The 16,975-nt window shown below is 41.1% G+C and overlaps 1 protein-coding gene across 1 annotated transcript in view; it reads right to left on the reverse strand.

Moving 5' to 3' along the window:
• pip5kl1 (phosphatidylinositol-4-phosphate 5-kinase-like 1) overlaps nt 1-3,032 on the reverse strand; it is a 55,388-nt gene extending 52,356 nt beyond the window's left edge. Inside the window, exon 1 of the mRNA XM_086299999.1 lies at nt 2,893-3,032. The gene's annotated coding sequence lies outside the window, so the exon portion shown is untranslated. The remainder of the gene's footprint in view (nt 1-2,892) is intronic.
• Between the last annotated feature and the right edge of the window lie 13,943 nt (nt 3,033-16,975).

Raw genomic sequence — 16,975 nt, forward strand, 5'->3', positions numbered from 1 at the left:
AATAAATAATTAGTCTAATAAAAAAAGTTTTATTTATTTTTGCAGAAAATCTGTGACGCCAATATGAGAGGGAACATCTTCCAGTTATGAAAGCGTGCCTAGTTAACATGTGGCCAAAATAAAGCACAACCCTGTTAAGTGCCATGGTTTGTGTGCAGGGAGGCATGAAAGGTCCCAAAATTCAGACTCAAATGCAGAGGCCAAGCTGAAACTCAAAATGTTAGCTTTATTGCTGAACACTGGGGAAAAACTAAATTAAACTTGGCAGGCTTGGCAAACAGAACACACAGACATACAGTGGGGCAAAAAAGTATTTAGTCAGCCACCGATTGTGCAAGTTCCCCCACTTAAAATGATGACAGAGGTCAGTAATTTGCACCAGAGGTACACTTCAACTGTGAGAGACAGAATGTGAAAAAAAAATCCATGAATCCACATGGTAGGATTTGTAAAGAATTTATTCGTAAATTAGGGTGGAAAATAAGTATTTGGTCACCTCAAACATGGAAAATCTCTGGCTCTCACAGACCTGTAACGTCTTCTGTAAGAAGCTTTTCTGTCCCCCACTCGTTACCTGTATGAATGGCACCTGTTTGAACTCATCATCTGTATAAAAGACACCTGTCCACAGCCTCAAACAGTCAGACTCCAAACTCCGCCATGGCCAAGACCAAAGAGCTTTCGAAGGACACCAGGAAAAGTATTGTAGACCTGCACCAGACTGGGAAGAGTGAATCTACAATAGGCAAGCAGCTTGGTGTGAAAAAATCAACTGTGGGAGCAATCATCAGAAAATGGAAGACATACAAGACCACTGATAATCTCCCTCGATCTGGGGCTCCACGCGAGATCTCATCCCGTGGGGTCAAAATGATCATGAGAACGGTGAGCAAAGATCCCAGAACCACACGGGGGGACCTGGTGAATGACCTGCAGAGAGCTGGGACCAAAGTAACAAAGGTCACCATCAGTAACACACTACAACGGCAGGGAATCAAATCCCGCAGTGCCAGACGTGTTCCGCTGCTGAAGCCAGTGCATGTCCAGGCCCGTCTGAAGTTTGCCAGAGAGCACATGGATGATACAGCAGAGGATTGGGAGAATGTCATGTGGTCAGATGAAACCAAAGTAGAACGTTTTGGTATAAACTCAACTCGTCGTGTTTGGAGGAAGAAGAATACTGAGTTGCATCCCAAGAACACCATACCTACTGTGAAGCATGGGGGTGGAAACATCATGCTATGGGGCTGTTTTTCTGCCAAGGGGACAGGACGACTGATCCGTGTTAAGGACAGAATGAATGGGGCCATGTATCGTGAGATTTTGAGCCAAAACCTCCTTCCATCAGTGAGAACTTTGAAGATGAAACGAGGCTGGGTCTTCCAACATGACAATGATCCAAAACACACCGCCCGGGCAACAAAGGAGTGGCTCCGTAAGAAGCATTTGAAAGTCCTGGAGTGGCCTAGCCAGTCTCCAGACCTCAACCCCATAGAAAATCTGTGGCGGGAGTTGAAAGTCCGTGTTGCTCGGCGACAGCCCCAAAACATCACTGCTCTCGAGAAGATCTGCATGGAGGAATGGGCCAAAATACCAGCTACTGTTGTACAGTGTCCTTGGGTGCTTTGAAAGGCGCTATTTAAATAAAATGTATTATTATTACTGTGTGTGCAAACCTGGTAAAGACCTATAGTAGACGTTTGACCTCTGTTATTGCCAACAAAGGTTATGTTACAAAGTATTGAGTTGTATTTTTGTTATTGACCAAATACTTATTTTCCACCCTGATTTACGAATAAATTCTTTACAAATCCTACCATGTGGATTCATGGATTTTTTTTTCACATTCTGTCTCTCACAGTTGAAGTGTACCTCTGGTGCAAATTACTGACCTCTGTCATCATTTTAAGTGGGGGAACTTGCATAATCGGTGGCTGACTAAATACTTTTTTGCCCCACTGTATATGAGGGAGATCGTGACACTGATGAAGAGAAACACGGGGCTACACTGAGGGATAACAAGGGGAATGAGACACAGGAGGAGAGCACAGCTGAGAGTAATTAGGCAGGACGAGACAAGGGAAGCAAAACTAGAAATATTAACATAAGATCCAGACTGTCAAAGTAAAACAGGAAATATAATACAGACGCGGACTTGACAAGGGGTTACAGCGCAAACATGGAACACAGAGAGAAACCAATAGACTAAGAACTCTAAATAACACAAAAGAGAAGATTATTAATAATAAACAACACAAAACACTGGGTCACAGACCCAGTCATCCAGGACCATGACATTAAGAACTTAACTTCATTCAAACCAAAGACCGAAACAACAACCTTCACACTGACGCCCATAATCCTGCGTGCACATTATCTTACATTTGTTGATTTATGCAATTTTCAGAATACAATCCCAACCCCAGTAAATCCGGCCATGGATTGATTAGCTGACTAATGTGATGGGGAAGTAACCGCTCACTAATGTCATGATGGAAGCCATTAACGCGGTCAATGCATGGTCAACATTTATGGCACTCAATGGCCACAGAGGCATCTTTGCAGTCAAAAGCAGTCACAGTGTGATGGTGAAACTTCCAAACAAACAGAAGTTGATGCTGTTTTTATGGACAGCAAAGTTGCAACAACTGATTTGGTCACTATACGGCTGTGAGCAGACAGCCAACTCAAAATGAATTGAGGACATTTCATCTTTAAATGAGAATCTGATGATTGTAACAAAAACAAAGCTGACAGTGTCTAATAACTGCACACAGCAGCCCGGGGAGGTGACTACACATCAGCAGCTTGGGTGAAACCCCTCACACAGTTGATCTCTAGCAGTGACTGCACGCATTATGGAAGCAATCAGATTCAAAGCGTTTCACTTGCCTCTGTACAGCAGCTGATGGTCGGCCTGTCCGTGTCTCTCCCAGTGTGTGTCACTCACTGAGTGCATGTGTGTCACATGTCAGCCTGCAGAATGACCGTGTGATGTCATCGGAGCATAGCCCGGCTCACCCAGCGGTCACACCCACACTGGCACTGACTGTCTGAGGCAGACACGACTGCCGGCAGCTGCAGCTCTGATACTGCAGTCAATATGAGGCAAGCAGAGGTGCAGAAATAAAAGGTTTGTTGGCAAAGTGGGAATGCAACTGCAGCGCAAACTCTGCTGACTCACTGCTGGAGGTTTTCCAGCCAACTGGACTCGAGTCTCCATCCATCTGAAAACACACCCAACACTCCACAGACAAGAAACCCCAACTCCTCTCAGACGATATACAAACATATACAATACCTTCAACGTAGATTTTCACTTGGAGACACCAGAGTTATTGGATTTTAATTTGCTTTTTCTCCATTTTTTTTTCTTTTTTGCAAATTCTTTCGGATCAAATCAAATCAAAATGTATTTCTATAGCACATAATAATACAACAAAGCTGACCAAAGTGCTTCACAGTTGGTCAGAGAAATAGCATAAGACAGCATAAAAGAAACAGGTAAAAGGAGGGCAGGAAACAATATGAACAATATGAGTAAAAAACAACAACAACACATAACTAGCCATGAAATAGCATATTAGTTTGAATCAAAAGGTTATTCCAGAGTCTGGGAGCTACGGCAGCAAGGGCCTGACCACCTCTGAACTTCAGACGAGACCTCGGTTGCATCAGGAGCATTTGATTAGAAGATCTAAGTGCCTTATTAGGGATATACAAATGGAGGAGTTTGCATAGATAGCTGGGAGCCAAATTGTTTAAAATTTTAAAGGTAAGCAAGAGAATTTTGAAATTGATGCGATATTCAACAGGAAGCCAATGTAGGTTGGCTAAAACTGGTGTGATGTGGGCATAATTTCTAGTATCAGTTAGGAGATGCGCAGCTGCGTTTTGAACTAACTGGAGGCGGTGGATAGAGGAAGATGGGAGGCCCAAGTAGAGGGAATTACAGTAGTCTAATTTGGATGCAAGTTAAATATCAGCGTGACAGCTCAGATGAACAATTTGGAGACAAAGTTAGAGAAGGAAGGATGTGATGATTTGGACATGTATGGAGGAGAGAGAGTGGATATATTGTACAAAGGATGATGAAGATGGTGTTGCCAGGTAGGAGGAAAAGAAGTTGACCTTGGAGGAGGTTCAAGGATGCAGTGAAGGTTGAATAAAATGGGTCTTTCGTCATTTTTGTGACAAAGGATTTCATGATAAAAGTATTAACATGAAAGTAAATGGTCTTTTTTCTGTCCCAAATTATAGATTCTGATTTATTTTGATGGTAAGAAAGACAAGTGAAATTTTCAGCCTTTTCTTTAAAAGTCTTTGAGATATTCACGTTCAAACGTTGCCTCAGATTTCAGGGCGCGAAAAAACAAATAAGTCTCGGATGTGGGCTTTTACCTGTTTTGTCTCACTGAGAGTGGGATCTCAGATAATACAAAGACATTAAGAGAACAAATACCAGAAAATAATGGCCTTTACCAAGATAACTGGAGCAGAACAGACTGAATTGTTGGCTTCTACAAGCTGTAAAAAAGTCTCCTAATGTCCACTATTGTAAGATACTACATATCGTGTGTGTGAGATTGTGAAACTTGTGGTGTCATTGTGATGTCGTAGCTCTCACCATGCTCTTTCATATGATGTTATACTCAATTATATTGACTTTGGGTGCTTACAATGAAGGTCATATTACAGATTTACTGATATCTGATATTTGAATACTGACTTGCACATTTCCTGTGACCTTGATCTTAACTATGAACTGATTTTCAACCAAATTAAATCAGCTCGAGTTCGTTATTGATATTTACTATCGCACAACATTTGAAAATTATACATGAAAACTGTAGACTGGAAACAAACAGAACCAGTTCTCCTTCACTTTGAGGGGAAAAACTGCAACTCATTAGTTGAATTTTCACAATGAACGATCGAAACTTTAGGATACTGAGTCAGAGCGGTGAAGGAAAAATGTCATTCCTGTATCAAACCCTGTTCATAAAATGCAGTAGAAGAAAGTGTTAGATGTTTTATTGCCGGCCAAATGAAGAAGAGGCACGCTATAGACAAAAGCATTAGACCGCACCTGTAAATCATGCTCAGCAAGACATTTTGGAACTTTCAGCTTTGTGGAAACTGGTTGAAAAAATGATTTCTGCACAAAGAAAGGTCCAAACAGGCATGACTGACAGAGTTAGATGTGGCAGAACTTGACTGGTTTGCACAGAGCCCTGACCTCAACCCCATCAAACACTTTGATCATACCAGAAGGGAGTGTGCAAGTGTGCAATCAGTGTCTGAACTTACAAATGCTCATCTGGATGAATGAACAACATTCCCACAGACACAAAAATCCTGTAGGAAGCCTTCGCAGAAGAGTGAAAGCCTTGAAAGCTCCTGCAGGTATAATCTGCAAGTTTCCCAGTATTTCTGTCTGCCACTCTGATGTCTGTCTAGCAGTTAAAAATCCTCTGAAATAGACTGATTTGACTTTGGATCAACAATTAGTGAGCCGACACCTTTGCAAAAAGCCAAATACCAAACAATTTTGAACAATACTGGTTAATAACAGAGTAGTAAGTGTACCAACCTAATGGTCTGTGGGCTCAGAGTCCTCTCGTGTGTAGCCAGGATTCTTGATCCGCTCAGAGAGGATGTATCCAGTTTAAATGAATCTAATAAGCTGTTACTGAGCCACGGTTCAGTCAGGAGGAAACCCAGCAGCTCTTCATCTTTTTGGTTTTGCCGGTTGTGTTAGCCTTGAGCTTGCACCTCTTCCTCCTGACTCTGTGCAGCTTCCTCCATTCCCCTGCTGCCGGGCTTCACATCTCCAGAGCTCTGCTCACGGCGTCCTTGACAATGCATCCTTGGGAACGCATTCTAGGGAATGTGTCCTTGGGAATGTCCTTTTTCCTCGGAGATCGTAGCCACTCGCCCGCATGACAAACTGCCAGAACAAGCTTGGAGATGTTGGGCTGGGGAATAAAAGAGTGCCATTTATCCAATTCCAATTAAAATAGCTGCGTATTACAGCTTTAACTGAAGAAGAGGGAGTGATTGTGAACAGAGGACAGAGGACAAAATGTTTCATAACCCATTTTATCAACAAAGCATCCATGGATTGGAGAAATGCTGTCCCAGCATGTGGAAAAAATATGACGTTCAGTGAGCTGAAATGGCTGTGGCGAGCTGATGTTCAACACATTTATTATATCTGATTTTATAAAAGCGTCATAGGCTCAAATTATGTGTGGCTTAAATCACCCAATCTCACTCAGGGAAAGATTTTTTTTCTCTAATCTGACAGCAAAGGAGTGACTAATGGGACTGGACAATATAACCAAAACTGCATTTCTTTAAACAGCGTCTCAAAAGTGAGGCAGTGCCCGCAGAGTCTCATGTCCAGCTATACAGCACATATAAACGTGTTTCTAAACAATATGAATTCTTTAGAGATTTATAAAATTGCACACAGATTATTTTTCTATGACAAGCATCTATAAACTAAATTAAAGGCTTATTGCCACTTTGACTAGTCTGATCCAGGTGGCTGCAGCTTTAGAGCCACACTCCTGGTAACTGGAGCCACAAGCTGACCTTGGACTCTGTGCTGTTTGAGACCTTTATTCTTTTTTTTTTAATGCAATCATCTGGTGAATATTCAGGCTCGCTGTGTGGGTACTTGTATTAACAGCCATATACTGTGTGTAACTGTAATCACATTACATTTTTCATTGAAACAGTAACAATCACATCGCACACATTAGAGTTGCAGTTATGTTACACTTACTTGTGTTACAAAGAATCTTCTGTACTTTTAGTATGTGAGTGTAACTTTCTTGTACAAAGAGCGATGACGGGAATAAAAACAAACTGCAAGCTTTGGGTTTAAAAAATCAATTTCCAGATTCAAAACAATTTTAGTTTGAACAAGGCGATATCAATTCACTAAATCCTGAATCTATTTTTAAATATAAATGCATTTTGCCAGACACGCCAGAGTCTCAGGTTAAAGCTCAAAAAACTATTTCTACAACCAGGTTTCATCACTCTCTGACCAAAATTCACTGAACCAACAGCAAAAGAAGATCAAAACTACACTTCATGTTTGAAAAACATTGTCATGAATTTGTAATCACGTTAGACGGTAAATCTCTCTCCAAAAAGAGTCGCAGTGATTAAATCCATTCTGAATTACAAAGAAACAAATTCAAAGTTTTTGATGTCATTTTGCTGTCTGTTGATACCCAACTATCCTGCGTGAGAAGCGTCGTTATTCATGACACCTGGGAGGAGACTGACAACACATGATAAACTACACATGCAATCAGTGGACTGGAAACAAAATCCTGACAAATCATTCACTCGGACAGTGTTGTTGCAGGATGGTGGGGAATGACAAACGCCAATGTTCATCATTCAAGCTAGCAAGAGCTGTTATAGCTTCAGGTATCTTTGTGGGCTCCTCAGATTTAACTCTTTAGGTACCACATTCTGTGTCACTCCAAATCCAAAAGTACAAATGTGCCTGCTCATTTGTTAAGCCACCACACTGTGGTGCTTCACTCCTCCCACAGAAGCAGATGGTGAACCACACAGCTACATACTAAATACGAGCTTAGTACAAATGAAATGAAGATATTTCACCCCCTATTTAATATTTTCATTGGGAGTGAGCAGAATAGACAAGATTAGAAATGAGTGCAGCAGAAGGACAGCTCAGGTTTAAAGGCAAAGTTAAAGACTCAAGCTTGAGAATGTTTGCACATGTACAGAGGGGGGAGAGTTGGATGATGACAATAGAGCTGCATGGCATGAGGAGAAGAGGAAGACCTTAGAGAAGATTCATACTGTGAAGGAGGATATGGGCCGGTATGGCTTGAAGCTGTACCGGCCCATATCGCCAGGTCGTCTGCTACTCTTTCTGGTAAATCCACCTCCCTGTCTGAACTCACATTTGTTTTTCCAATTGTTAATATTTTGTCTCCCTTTCCTGCAGTCTCCATGCCTAAGGACCAATACTTGTACGCTTCCATAACTTCTTGGCTCAACGTCCTACTGAACATCCCTGCAACATCACTGGCTGCTCAACATCTCACCCGCCCGCTTGCTCTCAAAGCTCGGGATTTCCCCGGTCACTCACCTGCCTGACCCTCTGCTTCTGGAAACATCTGTTGAAAGAATTCCTCCCTTGGATCCTCTTCTATCTGCATATCTTACCTGGATCTTTCCCTCTCACCTGCCTCTCAACTCTGCAGAACAAAGTAAGGAAAACATTTTTCAGTGAACTCCTCACCAGTGACCCTAGTTTGCCCTCCAGCCCCTGCGGTCAAGTCTCCTGTGAAAAGATAAAAAAACAAAACAAAAAAAAACAACAACTTGCTTTTCTTGTGAAATGTTCTTTCTGATGAGTCAGCTTTTGGGTCTTCCTCTTTGCTCCGGCCAACTCGACCTTTTGACAAAACATCCACATGACAAACATCACAGATACAGAAAAAGCTTGTCTGAGTGATTCAAGGAGAAGCGTTTTAACTCTTTCTCTATTATGTTCTTAGGTGGGAAAGGAGGTGTGTGCACAATGTTTGGTGATACATGTTCTACATTTATAGCTAACAATACTTCAGCTGATGGTTTGTTTACAAAAGCCGATCCAAATGTAATCACAAAAAAAGTTCAGTGTTTAAGCAGTTTGACAGATTTTTGAGAATATGGGAAACTTCATTAGTCACACTGTGCGTCATGTATGAGGCATCTGTGAGGCCTGATGAATCTGTCTCACACCAAACAGCCTCATGCATGAACAACCTGACATGCACCTGACTGGATACCTCCCTATCATAATTGTAAAGATGAAGCAAAAAAAAGTAACTTGTGTAAACATTTAAATCTCTGTATAGTTTGTGACCATCTGGAAGGTCATTTCACTTTCCAGTTTAGGGTGCTTAAACCCCCAGGTGTGCAAGCACTGATGGTTTTAGATTTTATGCTATGAGGAATTAATTCAAATCAAAAGGAGGGAAAATTGTGTTTCATCTCATTTCTCCTCTCTGTACTGTTGGTATGTTAGTGTAACTTTCTTGAGATGAAAGAAAAGCAAACTATTTGCTGAAGGCATGATGGACTTTCTTCATTATCAGGCAAATGCCTACATGACTGTGAAAAGAAAACGCCTGACAACTGATCAAACAAAGATTATCCCCATGAGTATAAAGGAGCTGTTGTTCTTTCATGTCTGTATCAGTGCTGGTTGTGCTGTCATCCCTTGCCAAAGTTTTTTTTTAAACAATAAATCCCTGAATATCTGGTTTCCATACTCAGTTTTGTATGGCTGATTTCAGTTCGTGTGCATTGCTTTATTCTTAAGAAAGGTGTACATGACCTTATCCCCCTTTTTTCTACATCTCTGAACCTGGTAGCAGTTCCTCTGAATCTCATTGTACAGGATGGGCCATTTATATGGATTCACCATAATAAAATGGGAATGGATGGTGATATTAAAGTCCTTTATCATCCCTTTATTTGTTTAACAACTCCAACACTGATAACAGTCCATCCATTCTCTTCCATTTATGCTTATCAGGGTACCCCTGCTACCTTTGGGCGAGAGGCAGGGTACACCCTGGACAGGTCACCAGCCTGACGCAGGGCTAACACAGAGAGAAAGACAACCATTCACACTCACACCCACAGCAATTTAGAAACACCAGTTAGTCAAACTCCACTAACTGCATGTCTGTGAGAGGAAGGCGGAGTACCCAGAGAGAACCCACCCAGGCACGGGGAGAACATGTAAACTCCACACAGAAAGACCCTGACCAGGTAGTGAAGCCAAACTTGCAGTGAGGCAACGGTGCTAACCACTGTGCCACCGTGGTGCCAACTGCTAACAGTGGTGGAACATAATGAAGCCACATTATGATGTCTAGACCAAATAGAAGGTTATATTAATCACTGGAATTGAACGATTTACTGAAGTGAAAAATCCTTTTCTAACAAAAGCCAAGCAATGATACAAGCTCCAAGGAAATCTACCCACAGGAAATGTGCTTGTGTGTGGAGTAAGCTGACACTTAACACATCTGTCAGATCTGATAAAACCACCGGCCACAATTCATTGTTACATGTCATGAGTCATAGACGACAGTTCCCAGCAGTAACCACAACCTGGTTTCAGCCTACAGGCAGATCACCAGTAGTAGCCAGCTTAGCGCTCTACACTGTAAATTATGGGGAGTTAGTCCGAGCTTGCAGCATGTCCTTTCACTGTTACACAGAGGACACTTATTCAGTCAAACATCTTAAAATCAGAAGTCTACTTCTTCTGCTGTCGGCAAACCTCATCAATCCAGCGCCAGCTTTATGGACTGACTCCAGGGTCCGGGCCTGCCCAGAACAGCCACTGTGCTCCCTCAGCTGAATTTTAAGTACCAATTCATACAGTTTGGGCATGAAAAACTTTAACACCCAGCCCAGCAGCCACGCCCTGAACTTCAGTCTCATCAATCAGGCTCATCAGTTTTCATGTTTGCTTTGTGCTGTCGGCTTTGTGTTTATACCTAAATATTAAGAGGATGATCTTATGTGCCCCTGTCCTAATGAGGCATTAGGACAGATATTTGTGTTGCTATGTAGGGCTGTAGCTTCAGGTTTATATTAAATGGTGATTATCAGTTTCAGGTCATTTTACAGAGTAATTTGAAAGTTGTGTAGGAGGAGTATAAAAAATGTCTTTCTCCTAGGTGTAATTAAGTAACGTGGTGCATGACTTTTCAGAAAATTGTTCTGTGTAAGAATTCATTTTTAAAATAACAACCCTGACACCGATCACAGCAAATAGAAATACCCCAACAGCAGGAAACATTTGACCACACAGCATGCAAGTAATGTGCATGAATGTAATGACTGCTTAGCAATGGTGGTGACTCTCAAAGCGCAGCCAATCACAACACAATAAGCCTGTGATGTTAGTTTTAAAGGACGAGCCTTCAGAACTGCCAAACAAATGGAACGTGCTGAGATTACTGTGCACTCACATTCAGATGTCTGAGTGTAATGCACTGATTCTTCTATAGCGCTTTTCTACTCTCCCGGAGTACTCAAAGCGCTGTATACAACATGCCTCATTCACCCACTCACACACACTCATACAAGCGCTTCTAAACTCAAGTGCAAACTAACCAACATTCAAACACATTCACACTCCGATGAATGCATCGGAGGGCAACATGGGGTTAGAATCTTGCCCAAGGATATGTGGCATGCAGACTGGGGAAGCCAAGTATTGAACCACCAACCTTCCAATCTGTAGCTGATCTGCTCTACCACCTGAGCCCTGTGTGGTGAGCTCGTTGATCTTTGTCCCTGCAAGGACAGATATAAGTGCTTACATAACTGTGGTTACTTTTCTCTGTGTGTTTACTCATTCTGACAGTGTTCACATTGATCCAGCAGCAGGATGCTGAGCAGTGGGACAAGGCCATGCAGTCCTGCTTTCATTTCATCTACAGGCACCATTACTGCAACTCTCGTCCTATCTGATATAATCTGAGAGTCCAACTGGTTAAAAATGTTCACATCCTACAATCTTGGTTTCTCTCCCGTGACTCCTTTTACATTTTAGAACTAACTTTAAAACTTTCAACCCTTTGCTGGGTTCAAGCTTTATTGTAAAGAACTGTGCTTCTGTCCTCGACTTTAGGATGACTTTCCAGAGGAGATAAGTTCTCCAAAATCACATCTTAAGAAACATTTTCACGATTGTTGTCATTATTTTTTCCGACCTCATCCTTTCTAATAATGAATAATCATGGCTTAGGGAATTTGTATGATGAAATCTCATCAAGCCGGAGCACCGGAATCCGGGTCATGTTGGCTCCTGGGCCAGTTCAATCTTTCTCACTTACACTCCTTACTTATTATTTGCATAACCATCACAGCTGTATCATGCACAGGGCCTATATTACATGGTGTTTAAAAGCTGGATCTCTAACTGAGGTGACACCCTTCAGGTTGAGATGCTATCTTGAAGGAGAGTACAGGTTGTGACTTTTTAGTTTTCCTGATGGATGTCAAGATGCCAAATCATGTTTTGGTAGGAAGTTTAGTTTAGTTATGTTTGTGGTGTGATGTGCCTGCAGTAACCTGTTATGTTGTAAACTTTTTGGCTGTGTCTTGGAAAAAGAAAGATGTAAACCTGATGTAACTGGAGCCTAAATCCCAGCTTAACCCTGTAAAGCCTGAACCACTTCAGAATAATCCCACATAACTTAATTTGTTGTGAAATGCACTTTTTTTTTTAAATTGTCAACCAAAACTTATATTTTAGAAATGTTTTGGATAAATGTAGCACAGTGGAAATTCCACACCTGAGCTGTGAATAAGTGGGAGAAAAAAAAGTGTTTCTTTTATACTGTTGTAAATCTGCTCTATTTCCTGTGCATAAGTCCTAAGCATGTCAGCAGGACGCAGGTGAAATGCTGGCATGAATTTAAAACAATTTACTAAATTTACTAATTTTTTAACTTACTGGCCTTTTCCAGTGGTGTCTTGAAAAGTTTGTGAATCATTTTCCTTGTCAGCTTCTGTATAAAAAAGCATAACCAAGAAAAAGGGAAAGGAGGGGAAAGCCATGGGCTGAATCATATGTCAGACTGATAAGAGCACAATGAAACTACAAAATCAAACACACAAATTAAAATGTTTGGAATTTTTTTCCCCTGAAAATTGTATTCTCTATGTCACGGCTATATTTATAAAAAATCTGAATCATCGACGTGCATCACAGCTACGAAAGATAACAAAAACAGATAAAGAACTGATGCATTACCTTACTCACCCTTACTGCTTCCAAAGGAAATAAGCAGGAGCCAAGTGCTGATAATCAAATGTGTTGGTTACTCAATTATAAGCAGGTGTGAGCACTTTCATAAGGGTACACCTCTAACATGTCAAAGGTTAAAGTTCATGACAGCGAAATTTGAAAAGTAGGGAACAGGTCTGGCTTGTGTAGAAGGGTTTCCAATAGAAAGCCTAGTCAGCTTTAGGATTGTTTATGCAGCTCGTACACAAATTTGAAAATAGCCTGTAAACATGAAAGGATGGACAAGAGATCTCTTTCCTCTGTCTGGCCTTTTTATTCCCAGACACATATATTGCAGTAGTTTATTAGTTAAGTTGATCACCTTTAAAGAAAGATCCATTAAATTGGATCTCTAATGGTTCAGAAGGTCAATGAGGACTAGCAGACATGTAGATGTATGTTTTTATGTTTTGGCATGCCATGAGCTGAACCATGACCTTCTCTTCTCCAAGGATTGTGTGACACTCTTTTGTAACCACACAGCTGATCTGACTTTACCTAAAGAGCTTCTTTCCCTTCCTCCTTCCAGAACTACAGAGCTGATTTTCTAGGGGTGATCAAAACTGAGGTTTCATTTATTTGTCTGTGTTTTAACTCAGCAGCTACATTTGGCGAAAACCAAACACCTTGGCACCTCACAGTCACTGAGTCGACCATAGATTATTCTAGAGTCAAATGTGAGACCATCTGTCAGGTTTATATGGTTGATTGTCATTTATGCTTAGAAATATTTACTCATATATGCTTAGAGTTTATAATCGAATAGGGGTCTGATCCTTAGTAGTCTGCAAAGACTTTGTGTGCATTCCAGAACGTTCTGGCATACACACTCACACCCTAGGGTCATGACATGAGAGAGGTCGTATCTTCTCTTGCTGATATATGGTAAGGCAAACACATCTATATCTGTTTTAGTCTACGTGCCTTTTGTTTAGATGAACTGCTGGACTTCCAGACCAGCAGGTTTAGGGAAGTTTTTTTTCGGACCCCCCCACACACATGTACGCAGACGGTACTCTTTGTTCACATGTGTAACTATGTTAATGAGCCTATGCATATTCATGTAGCCTCAATAAAAGAGCAGTGTTACAAGGGAGCGGACGAGAGCGACCGAGGTCAAGCGAAGGAACGGCGCTAGTCTGGTTCTCTCCCTCATGGATGAGAAACACAAAGAACTTTGGTGACTTGTGTCTTGCTTTTGCTGTGTAGTAGAATTGTGTTGAACGTTCCGGCGAATAGGTTTATGCTACGAACCTTCGCCATTTGTACGGTTTTCTGAAGCCAGAAGTTGCCTCATGTGGATAGTTATATCCATGTATACATATGGTATAGACCAGCGATCCGCAACCCCCGGGCCATGGACCACCGGTACCGGGCCATGAGAGTTGAGGCTCTGGTGTGAAATTCAAGGTTTTCAGGGTTTTTAGCGTTTTTATTTTTATTTTTTTATCGTTTTTATCATTAACTCGGTTTCCCTTGGTCTTTTCCCGTGCGTTATGAATAAATCTTCTTTTTTTGTACCGGTACTGGTTTTATTTTGTTGTATTTCTCCGCAACACCTTAAAGGCCAGTCCGTGAAAATATTGTCGGACATAAACCGGTCCGTGTTGCAAAAGAGGTTGGGGACCGCTAAAGCTGCATTCATAAACCGTCTGAGCGCTGAAACAAATCAGCCAAGAAGGGCTAAACTAATCAAACTAATAATTTCACTCATCAGTACTGAAGCACAAACTTCTTCTGGTCTGTGTCACAAACACCATCATATTATTTGGAAAATCCTTTAAAAACACCACAAAGATTCAAAAACATCACACACAGTGAAAAAACCCAGTTTAATGTCTCGATAGTAGATGAGGTGTTGCAGACATTCCTAATTCTGCCGTCCAGATGAATGAGTCAGAGAATGATTAAAGTTTATTTCAACATTGGAGTCTGTGGAGCCTGACTCACTTCTGATATCAAAGGAACTTCAGATTTTGGACTTTGGCCTTGGATTCAGTTTTCAGTTACTGAGGCCGCCCCCAGGTGTGACAGCTCAACCCGAAGTCTCATAAACTTGCATTCTTTCTGAAAAGTGAAAGATGACCAGATTTCTGGAAAGACCATTAGCGGGTCTGTTAAGATGCAAATTCTTTTAGTACCTCAGTCAAGTGAAATGGCCAGATATTTCAGCATGAGGCTTCAGGACCGCTCTTCACACACAGGTGGGTCAAGGTGGTTAGGCCCATTCTTTCTAAACAGTCTGTTTTGTCAGGATTTCTGCATCGTCAAAAAATCTTTAATCGAAATCAGTTATCTGCAAACACAATCTGACCAAACTATAACATATCCTGAAATTCTGGCAGTCTGGTCTTATATCAAAATGTGTATTTGTTTGTGCTCTGCCACATGTGGATGAGCAAATTCCAAGGGAGGAAATAAAAGGCTATCAAAGGACCAAAATAAGCAACTTTGTATGTGGTGTTAGAAGAGTGGATTTCCTGTGACTCAGGATTTCACGTGTGATGCCTAATACTACAAAAATAACACGAGGACTGCAGAACAAACGAGCGGATACATCTGAATTTCCTCTAAGGCTAAAAATTTCTCAGATTCTAAAAAGAAATTTTTTAAACATCCTTTCATGAGAGAAGTCTTCAGTATTTTTTCATGTTAATGGGAAAAGGACATTAAAACAATGTTCAGTGGAACAGGATGGAGTGAATCACAACACTAACAAACACAGCAAGCTGGTATTTCGATTTAAATACGCTGATATGTAGTCCTTCCTGTTTCCTCTGGTGACTTTTATACTCGTTGGGTTAAAACCATGTTATCTTTTCCAGTAGAGTTAATGTGATTTGGGGAAGAGAGGAGTGCAACACAATAAAAGATAAAAATCAAGTCTTAAGTTTGAAATCAGCTCCAAAGAGTCTTGACTCTGTTTGTAAGATGTTTAAAATGATTATGAAACAGTGCCCACTGTGTTTGGTTTGCGCAATTTACCAAATGTATTGTTGCCCTTTAAATAAAGGTGATGGATCCCTAATGACACGTCAGCACGGGTAAAACTGTACAGCAACACAGGAAGTAAACAAAGAAAAAGATAGTGGGAAGAGCAAAACAAATGAATGGTAGCAAAAGCATGGCGGTTACATATTGTTGAACGAGCAGGTCTTAAACCTGTAAGATGTGGTGCTGATGGATAAGAGCGGCACGTAGGTAGCATCAGCTTGGGAATTTTCACCACGCTGCTTCGACCCAATCCAAACCGCAATGCTGCCTTCAGCAAAAAAAAAAAAAAACTTCCTTTGCAGTTGCAAGGAAGTTTTTTGTGCTTTTGACCCTCCAACTACAGTAGTGGGAGAAAGTGTTTAGTCCCTTTCCTGATTTCCTAGTGTTTTGCATATTTGTCACACATACATGTTTCAGGTCATTATCCGAATTTTAATATTATACAAGTAAATAGAACATGCAGTTTTTAAATGATGATTTCATTGATTAACCAAGAAGATGTATCCAAACCTACGTGGTTCTCTGTGAAAAAGTAAGTGCTCCTCTTGTTGAATCATGAATTAACTGTTATTAATCACATTTTTTGGAAAGTCGAGTTCAGTTTTACTGAACACACTCAGGCCTGGTTACTTGCAGACCTGCTGAATCAAGAAATCATGTAAATAGATCCTGTGTGACAAAGTGAAGCAGGCTAGAAGAATCAAATGGGAAACAAGGCAACTGACATCTATCAGTCTGTAAAGGGTTACAAAGACATTCCTGGGAATAGGGGAAGCTTCCCAGAAATGACTAACCGACTGAGCACATCAACAACCCATCCAGAAGGTCACTAAAGAACTTAAAACAACATTAAAGAACTGCAGGCTTCACGTGTCTCAGTAAGATCAGAGTTCATGATTCAACAATGCAAAACTGGGTTCAAGAAAATCACTGCTGACCAAAAAGATCACAAAGGCTCATCTCAAGTTTGCCAAAAAGCATCTTGATGATCCCCAAGACTTCTGGGCAAATAATCTTTAGACTGACGAAACAAAAGCTGAACTTTTTGGAAGGCGTGTGTCCCGTTACATCTGATATATCTGACATGTGAAAACATTCAGCATGAGGTTTCAGGGCGGA

Source organism: Aulonocara sp. 'chitande type north' Nkhata Bay, linkage group LG7 (assembly GCF_057382095.1).
Source record: "Aulonocara sp. 'chitande type north' Nkhata Bay isolate Kocher_YH1m ecotype deep benthic linkage group LG7, A_spYH_male_GT1.1, whole genome shotgun sequence".
NCBI lineage: Eukaryota > Metazoa > Chordata > Actinopteri > Cichliformes > Cichlidae > Aulonocara > Aulonocara sp. 'chitande type north' Nkhata Bay.